Raw genomic sequence first — 15,139 nt, forward strand, 5'->3', positions numbered from 1 at the left:
CAGGGAAAGTGCTTAACTATGTGGAAAGAAATGTCATTGCTGTTGCTCTCATTCTTCTATGCAGCTGCTCCCTGTCAGGGCAAAGAATGTGCTTCCTACTACTTTTAGAAAGAAAATTTATTTTAGCCTCTTGATCTGAGATACCAGAATGCTACTCAAAGGCACAAAAATTGACGGAAAATGGTGCAGTGTACATTTAACAATACAGCTAGGTGACACAAGAAAGACAGCAAATTGGCTACATAGTTCAATTGAACGCTAACTATGGGAAAATTATATGTTATAATAATAGCTAACATGCTTTTTACACATTACCACTAACCCTCTCTGCAAATTAGTTGTCTTTTGTCCCCTTGAGAGAAGAGAAGGCCTAAGTTTACAGTAGTTACTTGACTTATCCAAATGATAAAGTCAGGTTGGTAAATGATTGAGTCAGGCTATGAGCCAGGTCTTTTGACTCCAAAATCCACAATATTTCCACCACAACGCCTCCCTTAATACAAGACTGAACTCCTTGGCATCTGCTATCAGTGTCCCCCACCCCACTCTCCACCTCTCCATCCCTTGTAGAATCATCTAGGCCCAGCTCTCTTCCAGAATCAGACCAGATATCCATATTTAGGTAATATGCTTAAACACACACACATACAGAAGCAAGGACACAGATGAGTTGCTATATTGAGGTGGTGAGATCATTCGTACTTCACTCAAAACTTTTAATTTTTATAAAAGTCTAAAATGGACTTAATCATATCAAAACTTAAAACTTAAAAAAAACATGTGGATTCATGTTACAGTGACTTTCAATCTTGGCGTTCATCCAAAAGTGTGAAAGTAAAGATGAAATTAAAACCAAATGTGATTCTAATTTCACTAAGCAGCTAGCCTAATTATTCCTTGCTTTGGGAGAACAGGGTCAAAATATGATTCTGGGGGTCTAATCCCCCTCTCTCCTCCCTGCCTACCATTCCCTAACCCCAAAAAACACTCACAAAACGGGAATGTCTCCACAATCTTTCATTCCGTCTGAGTCTGTTTACTCACTTAGATATCTCTTTTTCTTCCCTCCTCTCTGAAACAGGTTAGCATCTTAATGGAGGGTAAGTGGTTCCAGCAATTCCATTAGGAGAGAGACTTCTCGTTGGGTAGGGTAAGTGAGGAGAAAGTTTAGCAGGGAGAAAGCCACATTCTGAAATCAACTAGTGTTTTACATCAAAAACAGTCTTTTTTTTTTTTTTTTTGGAAAGAGAACAGCCAAGTGGTGAGTTATAGAAAAGTGTCTCAGAGGCGGCGTCCTCAGCAGTGTTTCTCTGGATGTAGACAGTCATGTAAGCAATAACATCTGGATGGGGAAAAGCCCACTTTGAAATCTGAATATACAATAACAATGCTTATTTAAACATCGTTTGTGTTTGAATAATGGAAAGAGTTAGAGCCCATAAGGGACTTTCGTTTTCAGGCCTTTAGAGGTGGAGGTAGAGAACTTCTGACAGTTTGAGGCAATTTGGAGTTGAGGGTGGGGGCCTTATGTGGACATGGGACATGGTGTGTTTGCACAACTCTTGATGGTCATTTGGAGATCTGCTTCAATTTCTGTCTTCTGCATTCAGCAGCTTTAGAGCATAAAGTTGCTAAGAAAAGAGACAGGTCAATAAGTGCAGGGGATTTGTGGATTTCTGCTTTGGAGGCTAAGGGGTTAAATGACTGAGTGATAAGTTTTGTATGAGTGAACCTGTCAGCTGAGCCTGGCCACTGGGCTGCTGCTGTCCTGTTTGAGAGATGAGGCTTCCCAGCCTGGGTGGCTGCTGTGGCTCCAGGAGAGAGATGCCTTTGTGTTCCCAAGAGTGTTTCCTGCTGTAGCAGGGATTAAGGGTCCTGAAAGCCCAGCGCAATCACAGTGACCCTCTGCCCTCCATCCCCTGGCACCCAACCTCCACTGGGCCGGGGCTGCCCACACATCCACCTCTAAGGTGACCAAATGCCTTGATCCCAAGGGCCACTCCAAATGCCCTTGCTTGGAATTCCTGGACTCCCCCACCACACACCTGGACCCAATTGGCATCTTGCTTTTGCATTTCTCCTGCCAGTTTGCACCCTTTTGAAGAAAGACCACAGAAGGTGAGGGCAAGAGCCTAGATTCTGTAGTCACACTGGAGCCTTTGCCATTAGCTCTGTGACTGTGGGTAGGTCCCTTACCTTCCCTGGACTTCAATTTCTCATCTGGGTCAGGTACATTGTTGACAGGTCCTTACTAAATATTTGCTGAATGAATTCCCATCTCATAGAATGATTGCAAAAATTACATAAAATAATATGAAACACCAGCTCAGTGCCTGGTACATGGTCAGAGTTCAATAGTTGCTACTATTAACATAATAATATATAATGTATAATAATGGAGTACATAAGAATATTATTATTATTATTATTTGAGACAGAGTCTCACTCTGTCACCCTGGCTGGAGTGCAGTGGCGTGATCTGCAACCTCCGCCTTCCGGCTTCAAGTGATTCTTGTGCCTCAGCCTCCTGAGCAGCTGGGATTACAGGTGTGTGCCACCACACCAGGCTAATTTATATTTTTAGTAGAGACGGGGTTTCACCATGTTAACTAGGCTGGTCTTGAACTCCTGGCTTCAAGTGATCTGCCTGCCTCGGCCTCCCAAAGTGTTGGGATTATGGACATGAGCCATTGCACCTGGCCAGAATATTATTAAGAAACAATATTTGCATATATAATAATAATATCTAATACATATATATAATGCTTACCGCAGGCCGGGTGTTATTCTAAGTACTTTATATATATTAAGTAGTTTATTCCCTTCTGCAACCCTATGAAGTAGGTATTATTATCCCCAATAAACTGAGGCATGAGATATTAAGTGATTTGTCCAATTTCTCATAGCTAGTCAGTGGCACTTCTACAATTTGAATGAGACAGTCTGGCCCAGAGTTTCTGCTCTTAATTCAAGCAGTATGTGTTTTTGAGGACCAAAAGGGGCCTTGCAAGGGCTGGTAACCATCATGAAGTATGAGGCCCATCCTAGACACCCCAGGAGCTTCCAGGTGAGTTGAGCAGATGAGACACAGAAAGACAGCTCAGCACATCAGGGAGTAGCTGTGAAAACTCCCCAGGTGATTCCAATTTGCAGCCACGTATACCAACCAGTGTCACATTGGTGCTCCTCAGACTTTAATGTGCACTTCTGTGATCTGAGGATCTTGTTATAACACAGATGTTGATAGAGGGGTCTGGGGTGGGGCCTGAGATCTTTTTTCTTTTTCTTCATTGTTTATTGTGATATAATTCACCTATCATAAAATTCAACCTTTTAAAGTATAAGATTCAGTGACTTTTAGTATATTTACAAGGTTGTGACACCATCACCACCATCTAGACCATCTTCATTACCCGAGAAATCTCATACTTATTGAAAGTCACTCCCTGTTTTTCTCTCCTTGCAGCCCCTGGCAACCCCAAAGCTACTTTCCCTACTGTCTCTATGGATTTGCCTATTCTGAACATTTCCTACAAATGGAATCATGTAATATAGGGCCTTCTGTGTCTGGCTTCTTTCACTAAGCATAACGTCTTCAAGGTTTATCTGTGTTGTAGCATGAATTGTCTGATTTTTTTTATTACAGCCATCCAAGTGGATGTGAAGTGGGTATGGTTTTGACTTGGATTTCCCTAATGATTAGGGTGTTGAGCATCTTTTCATGTGATTATTGGCCATTTGCCTATCTTCTTTAGAGAAATGTCTATTCAAATCCCTTGCTCATTTTAAAATCTTTTTTTTGTCTTTTTATTACTGAGTTGCAAGTGCTCCTTAGATATCCTGGATACTAGATCATGGTCAGATATTTAATTTGAAAATATTTTCTCCCATTTGTGGGCTGTCTGTTCTCTTTCTTGACAGTGTGCTTTGAAGCACAAACTTGATGATGTCCAATTTATGTATTTTTTTCCTTTTGTTGTTTTTACTTTTGGTGTCATATCCAAGAAATCTTGCCTAAACCAAGGTCATAAGGATTTTTAGTTCTGAAAGTTCCCAGATGATGTGATGCTGTTGATTCAGGATCCACAGGTTGAGTAGCAAAGAGCTAAAGCAATTATTTTCTTTTCAGGGACCTGATGAAGTAGGAGAAGCTCCTCTCTTCACATGGCTAGTAATTGACTCTGATCCAATCTGAATCAAATTGGAGTTTTCCTTAGCCTGTCAGGGCTCTACCAGGTGGGGGTGAGCTGCTTTTCCTTTCCTTTTTTCTTTTGGAAGATTTGAATTTAAGAGTTTGGATCAATTCAAATCCAGTGCTACAAAATCCGGGAGGTAATGGATGCTTTCAACATACTGGAATGCAGTTTCCTACACTGTAGCATGAATGAATGAGCCTTTGTCTGGAGCTTTGTCCTGTATAGAGAAAGCTTTGTCTTGGTGGCACCTGCTGTCATAGGATTTGAGGCATACGTGGTAGGTATACTAAGAGGTCAGAAACAAATCACAGACCATATGAACAATACAGCTCCGTGAGTCTCTGAGACAAGTCCTGGTTTCAGAGTGCAATACTCTCTTAAATTCTAAGTTTATTAGCAGGAAGGTTAGTCTAGCTTTCTCTGCTTTATTTTATTTGCTTAATTTTATTTTTTAAAATTTGGTTGGTGCTTTAACAAAACTTCTACTTTCAGGTTCAGAGCTCCAAAAATAATACTGAATTGTTGACGTCTCTTTCTGGATGATGGTCCTACTTCTTCTGGACCATTTCCTCTCAGGCTCAGTGGAGGCAACACCCACTGCCAGTCCAGACTCCAGAGAGCCCTCCTCAGGGAGCCTTTTGGCCCAGGGCTAAGCCAGCCTGGCCACTGAACAGGAAAACATTGACATGGACACTCTCTGGAGGGGGAAGTCAGAGTTCATAGCTAGCCCTTTCCTGGCAAAGTCAGAATGAGTCCAGCTCCAGGGCTCCAGGGAGGTGGGGACCATAGAAGGTGAGGCCTCACCAGGCAGGCCAGCCCCCTACCAACCTGGCCTCCTGTGCACATTCTGCTAGAGCCCTGTGGACTTCTCTGAGCTGCTTCTCTTTGGAACATTTGCAGCCTTCACTCAGTTTAATAAGGAAGTGTAGATGCGATTCATGTACTCATCAGTCATTAATTTGCTCCTGTTTATTGAACCATTACTACGTGCAGGGCTCTGTGCTTGATACCAGAGCTATTACAAAGATTGCCTTTGCCCTCATGAAGTCTGGTGGAGATCGCTATTCTAATTTATTGGTTCAGCAAAGATTTATTGAATGCCTACTATATGCCAGGCACTCTTGGTGTTAGGATTAAAATAGTGAAGGGAACAGGCTATGTTTCTGCTTCAGGACACTTAGAAGTTAGTACACCTCATAGCTAGTGTTAACACAAGACAGTTCCATTTAAAAAAGTATTGACTGTGAAGTATCTCCTCCTCCTCCTCCTCCTCCTCCTTCTTCTTCTTCCTCGAGAGGGTCTTGCTCTGCTGCTCAGGTTGGAGTGCAGTGGCACAATCATAGCTCAGTGCAGCCTCAAACTCCTGGGCTCCAACAATCCTCTCACCTCAGACTCTCTGGTAGCTGGGACTACAGGCATGCATCACCACACCTGGCTGATTTTCTTATTTTTTGTAGTGATAGGGTCTCATTACGTTGCCCAGGCTGGTCTTGAACTCCCAGCCTCAAATGATCCTTCCACTTTGGCCTCCCAAAGTGGTGGTATTACAGGCATGAGCCACAGTGCTGTCTTCATTCATTTATGTACTCATTCACTCACTCACTCATTCATTTGAGAAGTAGTTATCAAGTTCCTTCTGTGTGCCGGTTACCCTGTTAAATGCTGGCGTACAAAAAAAGACCAGGTCCTTTCCTTGTACTTACAGTCTAGTTGGGGAATTCAACCATGAATCAAATAACAATAGAAACAAATCTGCGATGAATTGTTTGAGGGACACTTATTGCAGATGCTGTCCTTGCCCAACACAGTATATTTCAGGTGACTTTCAGCTACCAGTCACCTGTACCTTCTCTCTTGACACCCTTGGCAGCCATTATCCAAAGACTTTCAAGGGGCAGTTGGACACACAAAATTTAATTATTATTATTATTTACTGGCAGGGTCAGGGAATTACGTTCCATGTAATGACTTTTCCAAACGCCTAGAACTCTCTATGATTGATCTCTGTACCAGAGCTTCACTGCTCTCTGCTCCCTACTTTTAAAATCACTTTGATAGCAATCTTCCTAAAGTAACACATACTTTTCTGATTCTAAAAATGATATATGTTGAGTGTAATTTATCTTGTCTTGATGAGTAGATAAATATTTACAGAACTGTGTTCACCCAATATTTTAGCATCTATTGTTCATCCTTGCCTGAGTCCATTAATCAGCTGAGAGTTGATAATCAGTGATTTTCTAATTCTATCATTCCTTCTGCATTTGGTGGTTGTCATTTTTGTGAAGAAGAGTCCCCATCACATTAATAGATTGGTTGTTCCAGAAGAAAATATTTGTAAACTTGGAGACATAGCAATAAAACCTAACCAAAATGAAACACTGAAAGATAAAAAAAAGTAAAAAATGGAACTAAGCATCAATGAGCTATCAGAAAACTTCAAGTGGCTAAATATGTGTGTAATTGAAATCCCCCAAAAAGAAGGGTGATGAAAAAAGATATTTAAAGAAATAATGTCTGAAAATTTCCAAATTAGATGAAAACTATAAACTGATACATCTAAGATCAATGAAACCTAAGCACAAAAAACGTAAAGAAAACTATACAGAGACATTATAATCAAAATATTCAAAACCAATATTAAACAGGAAATACCAAAGCAGCCAGAGAAAAAGGAAACGTTATGTACTGAGGAACAAAGAATGACAACAGCTGTCCTTTCAGAAAAAAATGCAAGTGAGAAGATAGTGGACCAGCAGCAGCTTTAAATTAAGAAAGAAAAGAAGAAGAAAAAAAATCCTGCTAAACCAGAATTCTATATCCAGCAAAACAAAAAACAAAAACAAAGGTAGAATATAGACTTTTTAAGAATTATAAAAGCTGAAAGAATTCATCAGCTGCAGACCTGCACTACAAGAAATATTACAGGAAGTCCTTCAGGCAGAAGGAAGATGGGACCAGCTGGAAAAAGGATATACATAAAGAAAGAAGAACATGGGAAATGATAACTAAGTGGGTAAATATAGAAATTTTTTCTTGTTTAAATTTCTCTAAAAGACAATTGTTCAAAAAATAATGGTAATGTAGATGAGAGTTATAACCTAATTAAAAGCATACTGCATGACAGCATAAAATTTAATATAAAAGTATAAAAGTTAGGACGAAACAAATGGATGTATACTATTGCAAGGTTTTTACACTCTATATGAAGTAGAGTAATGTCACTTGAAAGTATACTATAGTAAGTTTTTTTTTTTAAAGTTTTGTCTTTTTATATAAATTTTTTTTTATTATACGTTAAGTTTTAGGGTACATGTGCACATTGTGCAGGTTAGTTACATATGTATACATGTGCCATGCTGGTGCGCTGCACCCACTAACTCGTCATCTAGCATTAGGTATATCTCCCAATGCTATCCCTCCCCCCTCCCCCCACCCCACAACAGTCCCCAGAGTGTGATATTCCCCTTCCTGTGTCCATGTGATGTCATTGTTCAATTCCCACCTATGAGTGAGAATATGCGGTGTTTGGTTTTTTGTTCTTGTAATAGTTTACTGAGAATGATGATTTCCAATTTCATCCATGTCCCTACAAAGGACATGAACTCACCATTTTTTACGGCTGCATAGTATTCCATGGTGTATATGTGCCACATTTTCTTAATCCAGTCTATCATTGTTGGACATTTGGGTTGGTTCCAAGTCTTTGCTATCGTGAATAATGCCACAATAAACATATGTGAGCATGTGTCTTTATAGCAGCATGATTTATAGTCCTTTGGGTATATACCCAGTAATGGGATGGCTGGGTCAAATGGTATTTCCAGTTCTAGATCCCTGAGGAATCGCCACACTAACTTCCACAATGGTTGAACTAGTTTACAGTCCCACCAACAGTGTAAAAGTGTTCCTATTTCTCCACATCCTCTCCAGCACCTGTTGTTTCCTGACTTCTTAATGATTGCCATTCTAACTGGTGTGAGATGGTATCTATATTGTGGTTTTGATTTGCATTTCTCTGATGGCCAGTGATGATGAGCATTTTTTCATGTGTTTTTTGGCTGCATAAATGTCTTCTTTTGAGAAGTGTCTGTTCACATCCTTCGCCCATTTTGTGATGGGGCTGTTTGTTTTTTTCTTGTAAATTTGTCTGAGTTCATTGTAGATTCTGGATATTAGCGCTTTGTCAGATGAGTAGGTTGCGAAAATTTTCTCCCATTTTGTAGGTTGCTTGTTCACTCTGATGGTAGTTTCTTTTGCTGTGCAGAAGCTCTTTAGTTTAATTAGATCCCATTTGTCAATTTCGTCTTTTGTTGCCATTGCTTTTGGTGTTTTAGACATGAAGTCCTTGCCCATGCCTATGTCCTGAATGGTAATGCCTAGGTTTTCTTCTAGGGTTTTTATGGTTTTAGGTCTAACGTTTAAGTCTTTAATCCATCTTGAATTGATTTTTGTATAAGGTGTAAGGAAGGGATCCAGTTTCAGCTTTCTACATATGGCTAGCCAGTTTTCCCAGCACCATTTATTAAATAGGGAATCCTTTCCCCATTGCTTGTTTTTCTCAGGTTTGTCAAAGATCAAATAGTTGTAGATATGCGGCATTATTTCTGAGGGCTCTGTTCTGTTCCATTGATCTATATCTCTGTTTTGGTACCAGTACCATGCTGTTTTGGTTACTGCAGCCTTATAGTATAGTTTGAAGTCAGGTAGTGTGATGCCTCCAGCTTTGTTCTTTTGGCTTAGGATTGACTTGGCGATGCAGGCTCTTTTTTGGTTCGATATGAACTTTAAAGTAGTTTTTTCCAATTCTGTGAAGAAAGTCATTGGTAGCTTGATGGGGATGGCATTGAATCTGTAAATTACCTTGGGCAGTATGGCCATTTTCACGATATTGATTCTTCCTACCCATGAGCATGAAATGTTCTTCCATTTGTTTGTATCCTCTTTTATTTCATTGAGCAGTGGTTTGTAGTTCTCCTTGAAGAGGTCCTTCACGTCCCTTGTACGTTGGATTCCTAAGTATTTTATTCTCTTTGAAGCAATTGTGAATGGGAGTTCACTCATGATTTGGCTCTCTGTTTGTCTGTTGTTGGTGTATAAGAATGCTTGTGATTTTTGGACATTGATTTTGTATCCTGAGACTTTGCTGAAGTTGCTTATCAGGTTAAGGAGATTTTGGGCTGAGACAATGGAGTTTTCTAGATATACAATCATGTCGTCTGCAAACAGGGACAATTTGACTTCCTCTTTTCCTAATTAAATACCCTTTATTTCCTTCTCCTGCCTAATTGCCCTGGCCAGAACTTCCAACACTATGTTGAATAGGAATGGAGAGAGAGGGCATCCCTGTCTTGTGCCAGTTTTCAAAGGGAATGCTTCCAGTTTTTGCCCATTCAGTATGATATTGGCTGTGGGTTTGCCACAGATAACTCTTATTATTTTGAGATACGTCCCATCAATACCTAATTTATTGAGGGTTTTTAGCATGAAGAGTTGTTGAATTTTGTCAAAGGCTTTTTCTGCATCTATTGAGATAATCATGTGGTTTTTGTCTTTGGCTCTGTTTATATGCTGGATTACATTTATTGATTTTCGTATATTGAACCAGCCTTGCATCCCAGGGATGAAGCCCACTTGATCATGGTGGATAAGCTTTTTGATGTCCTGCTGGATTCGTTTTGCCAGTATTTTATTGAGGATTTTTGCATCAATGTTCATCAAGGATATTGGTCTAAAATTCTCTTTTTTTGTTGTGTCTCTGCCTGGCTTTGGTATCAGAATGATGCTGGCCTCATAAAATGAGTTAGAGAGGATTCCCTCTTTTTCTATTGATTGGAATAGTTTCAGAAGGAATGGTACCAGTTCCTCCTTGTACCTCTGGTAGAATTCGGCTGTGAATCCATCTGGTCCTGGACTCTTTTTGGTTGGTAAGCTATTGATTATTGCCACAATTTCAGCTCCTGTTATTGGTCTATTCAGAGATTCAACTTCTTCCTGGTTTAGTCTTGGGAGAGTGTATGTGTCGAGGAATTTATCCATTTCTTCTAGATTTTCTAGTTTATTTGCGTAGAGGTGTTTGTAGTATTCTCTGATGGTAGTTTGTATTTCTGTGGGATCGGTGGTGATATCCCCTTTATCATTTTTTATTGCGTCTATTTGATTCTTCTCTCTTTTCTTCTTTATTAGTCTTGCTAGTGGTCTATCAATTTTGTTGATCCTTTCAAAAAACCAGCTCCTGGATTCATTAATTTTTTGAAGGGTTTTTTGTGTCTCTATTTCCTTCAGTTCTGCTCTGATTTTAGTAATTTCTTGCCTTCTGCTAGCTTTTGAATGTGTTTGCTCTTGCTTTTCTAGTTCTTTTAATTGTGATGTTAGGGTGTCAATTTTGGATCTTTCCTGCTTTCTCTTGTGGGCATTTAGTGCTATAAATTTCCCTCTACACACTGCTTTGAATGTGTCCCAGAGATTCTGGTATGTTGTGTCTTTGTTCTCGTTGGTTTCAAAGAACATCTTTATTTCTGCCTTTATTTCGTTATGTACCCAGTAGTCATTCAGGAGCAGGTTGTTCAGTTTCCATGTAGTTGAGCAGTTTTGAGTGAGATTCTTAATCCTGAGTTCTAGTTTGATTACACTGTGGTCTGAGAGACCGTTTGTTATAATTTCTATTCTTTTACATTTGCTGAGGAGAGCTTTACTTCCAAGTATGTGGTCAATTTTGGAATAGGTGTGGTGTGGTGCTGAAAAAAATGTATATTCTGTTGATTTGGGGTGGAGAGTTCTGTAGATGTCTATTATGTCTGCTTGGTGCAGAGCTGAGTTCAATTCCTGGGTATCCTTGTTAACTTTCTGTCTCGTTGATCTGTCTAATGTTGACAGTGGGGTGTTAAAGTCTCCCATTATTATTGTGTGGGAGTCTAAGTCTCTTTGTAGGTCACTCAGGACTTGCTTTATGAATCTGGGTGCTCCTGTATTGGGTGCATATATATTTAGGATAGTTAGCTCTTCTTGTTGAATTGATCCCTTTACCATTATGTAATGGCCTTCTTTGTCTCTTTTGATCTTTGTCGGTTTAAAGTCTGTTTTATCAGAGACTAGGATTGCAACCCCTGCCTTTTTTTGTTTTCCATTTGCTTGGTAGGTCTTCCTCCATCCTTTTATTTTGAGCCTATGTGTGTCTTTGCACGTGAGATGGGTTTCCTGAATACAGCACACTGATGGGTCTTGACTCTTTATCCAATTTGCCAGTGTGTGTCTTTTAATTGGAGCATTTAGTCCATTTACATTTAAAGTTAATATTGTTATATGTGAATTTGATCCTGTCATTATGATGTTAGCTGGTTATTTTGCTCGTTAGTTGATGCAGTTTCTTCCTAGTCTTGATCGTCTTTACAATTTGGCATGATTTTGCAGTGGCTGGTACCGGTTGTTCTTTTCCATATTTAGCGCTTCCTTCAGGAGCTCTTTTAGGGCAGGCCTGGTGGTGACAAAATCTCTCAGCATTTGCTTGTCTGTAAAGTATTTTATTTCTCCTTCACTTATGAAGCCAAGTTTGGCTGGATTTGAAATTCTGGGTTGAAAATTCTTTTCTTTAAGAATGTTGAATATTGGCCCCCAATCTCTTCTGGCTTGTAGGGTTTCTGCTGAGAGATCCGCTGTTAGTCTGATGGGCTTCCCTTTGAGGGTAACCCGACCTTTCTCTCTGGCTGCCCTTAACATTTTTTCCTTCATTTCAACTTTGGTGAATCTGACAATTATGTGTCTTGGAGTTGCTCTTCTCGAGGAGTATCTTTGTGGCGTTCTCTGTATTTCCTGAATCTGAACGTTGACCTGCCTTGCTAGGTTGGGGAAGTTCTCCTGGATAATATCCTGTAGCGTGTTTTCCAACTTGGTTCCATTCTCCCCATCACTTTCAGGTACACCAATCAGACGTAGATTTGGTCTTTTCACATAGTCCCATATTTCTTGGAGGCTTTGTTCATTTCTTTTTATTCTTTTTTCTCTAAACTTCCCTTCTCGCTTCATTTCATTCATTTCATCTTCCATTGCTGATACCCTTTTTTCCAGTTGATCACATCAGCTCCTGAGGCTTCTGCATTCTTTATGTAGTTCTCAAGCCTTGGTTTTCAGCTCCATCAGCTCCTTTAAGCACTTCTCTGTATTGGTTATTCTAGTTATACATTCGTCTAAATTTTTTTCAAAGTTTTCAACTTCTTTGCCTTTGGTTTGAATGTCCTCCTGTAGCTCAGAGTAATTTGATTGTCTGAAGCCTTCTTCTCTCAGCTCGCCAAAGTCATTCTCCATCCAGCTTTGTTCCATTGCTGGTGAGGAACTGTGTTCCTTTGGAGGAGGAGAGGCGCTCTGCGTTTTAGAGTTTCCAGTTTTTCTGTTCCGTTTTTTCCCCATCTTTGTGGTTTTATCTACTTTTGGTCTTTGATGATGGTGATGTACAGATGGGTTTTTGGTGTGGTTGTCCTTTCTGTTTGTTAGTTTTCCTTCTAACAGACAGGACCCTCAGCTGCAGGTCTGTTGGAATACCCTGCCGTGTGAGGTGTCAGTGTGCCCCTGCTGGGGGGTGCCTCCCAGTTAGGCTGCTCGGGGGTCAGAGGTCAGGGACCCACTTGAGGAGGCAGTCTGCCCGTTCTCAGATCTCCAGCTGCGTGCTGGGAGAACCACTGCTCTCTTCAAAGCTGTCAGACAGGGACATTTAAGTCTGCAGAAGTTACTGCTGTCTTTTTGTTTGTCTGTGCCCTGCCCCCAGAGGTGGAGCCTACAGAGGCAGGCAGGCCTCCTTGAGCTGTGGTGGGCTCCACCCAGTTCGAACTTCCTGGCTGCTTTGTTTACCTAATCAAGCCTGGGCGATGGCGGGCGCCCCTCCCCCATCCTCGCTGCCACCTTGCAGTTTGATCTCAGACTGCTGTGCTAGCAATCAGCGAGACTCCGTGGGCGTAGGACCTTCCAAGCCAGGTGCGGGATATAATCTCGTGGTGCGCCATTTTTTAAGCCCATCGGAAAAGCGCAGTATTCGGGTGGGAGTGACCCGATTTTCCAGGTGATGTCCATCACCCCTTTCTTTGACTCAGAAAGGGAATTCCCTGACCCCTTGTGCTTCCCAAGTGAGGCAATGCCTCGCCCTGCTTTGGCTCGCGCACGGTGCGCGCACCCACTGACCTGCGCCCACTGTCTGGCACTCCCTAGTGAGATGAACCCGGTACCTCAGATGGAAATGCAGAAATCACCCGTCTTCTGTGTCGCTCAGGCTGGGAGCTGTAGACCGGAGCTGTTCCTATTCGGCCATCTTGGCTCCTCCCCCAGTAAGTTAAAGATATACACTGTAACCAGATAATGCAACGATTACAATAACACAACAAGGAGTTATAGCTAAAACAAGGAGTTATAGCTAAAAATATAACACTGACCCAATTTAAAAGAAGTAAAAAAGGGGCAAAAAGAAAACAAAGAGCAGATAGTAAAAATGGAAACTATGTAGTAAGATGATAGAGTTAAATTTAACCATATCAACAATCACATGAAATGTTAATGGCTTACATGGTTTAAGTAGTCCAATTAAAAGGCAGAGGGGAAAAAAGCAAGACCCAAATATACACTCCCTACAAAAAGTGCAGTTTAAATATAAAGTACAAATAGATTCAAAGTAAAAGTTGAAAAGATATACCATGCTAACATGAATCAAAAGAAAGCTGGAATGGTTGCACCAATTGGCAGTAGATTTCACAGCAAAGAATATTCCTAATGGTAAAGGAAGTCATTTCATAATGATAGTGGAGTCACTTCATCAAAAGGACATAACAATTATCAGGGTTTATTTGCCTAATAATATAGCTTCAAAATACATAAAACAAGGAGCTGGAGGGGAATTTTGGAATAGTCTATCCAGTCTAACCTCTTTTTGTCTCTTTTTATTCCTTCTGTCCCTCTCTCCTTTCTTCCTCTCTCTTTCTTTCTTTTGTGTCTTCCTCTTTCTTCTTCTTCTTTTTTTTTTCACAAATGAAGGAACCAAGGCCAGATAGGTGAAATAATTGCAGACATACACAACCAGTGAAAAGTAGGACTTCAAACTTCTTATCTGGGATCCTTCCCTCTTCACAGCACTTCACTGAGCTTGAACAAACATTGTTTTGATGTATTAACAACTCTTAAAGTGAAGGTATTCATGATGCATAAATAAACAGATCACTAGATGGAAAACAGAAGTGTGACCTAGACACTATTCCTCATTTGTTGATAACTGATTGGCATCAGCCAGCACAGAAACTAAACAAATGGTAGAAAAGAAAATGGTTATTGGGGAAACTGTGGCTTGAGAATTACTCATTGAATTCCTGTTGTCAGAAGTCTGGGAGCCTTGGGGTAGGAATCCTTTACAGAGGTCATTACACCTTCCTGGCACTGGGTAGACAAGGTTGCTTAAATACAAGACTTTATTTGAAATGAATATTCTGATCTACATGCTCCAAAATGGTGGCTACCATAGGCTTCCCCCATGCCTCTGTTATTAATCAATGCACCCAATGGCCCAGTTCCACCAACTGGCCCATGAATTCACATGGAAATCAACTACCAGCTGAGCAAGGGCTATGGCAGTCTCTGAGTGCTGACTCATGCACTGGGATGAAGGCAATCAAGCATGAGGTCATCTGGGGTCAAGCCCATGGCTTTGGATAGCTATTTGTCACTTGGAATTGGGCAGGGAAGCATAAACATAGGAGACAGTGAGTGAAGTTAGCTAATTATACACAACTGTGGCCATAGCTTGGCCTGATCAGACAGGGAAAGATAGAGGCAGTTAGAGGGCAAAAGTGTGTTTAAAAACATAGCCTTCCCTGGCTCAGAAATGGAGCAGTCCATGCTGGAAAGACGTTAAGTAGGAGTTGGAGCAGCCCAATCTTCAATTTGGAGGCCATGGCACATGGGGTTGGAGAGGA

This window comes from Gorilla gorilla, chromosome 3 (assembly GCF_029281585.2).
Source record: "Gorilla gorilla gorilla isolate KB3781 chromosome 3, NHGRI_mGorGor1-v2.1_pri, whole genome shotgun sequence".
Taxonomy (NCBI): Eukaryota; Metazoa; Chordata; class Mammalia; order Primates; family Hominidae; genus Gorilla; species Gorilla gorilla.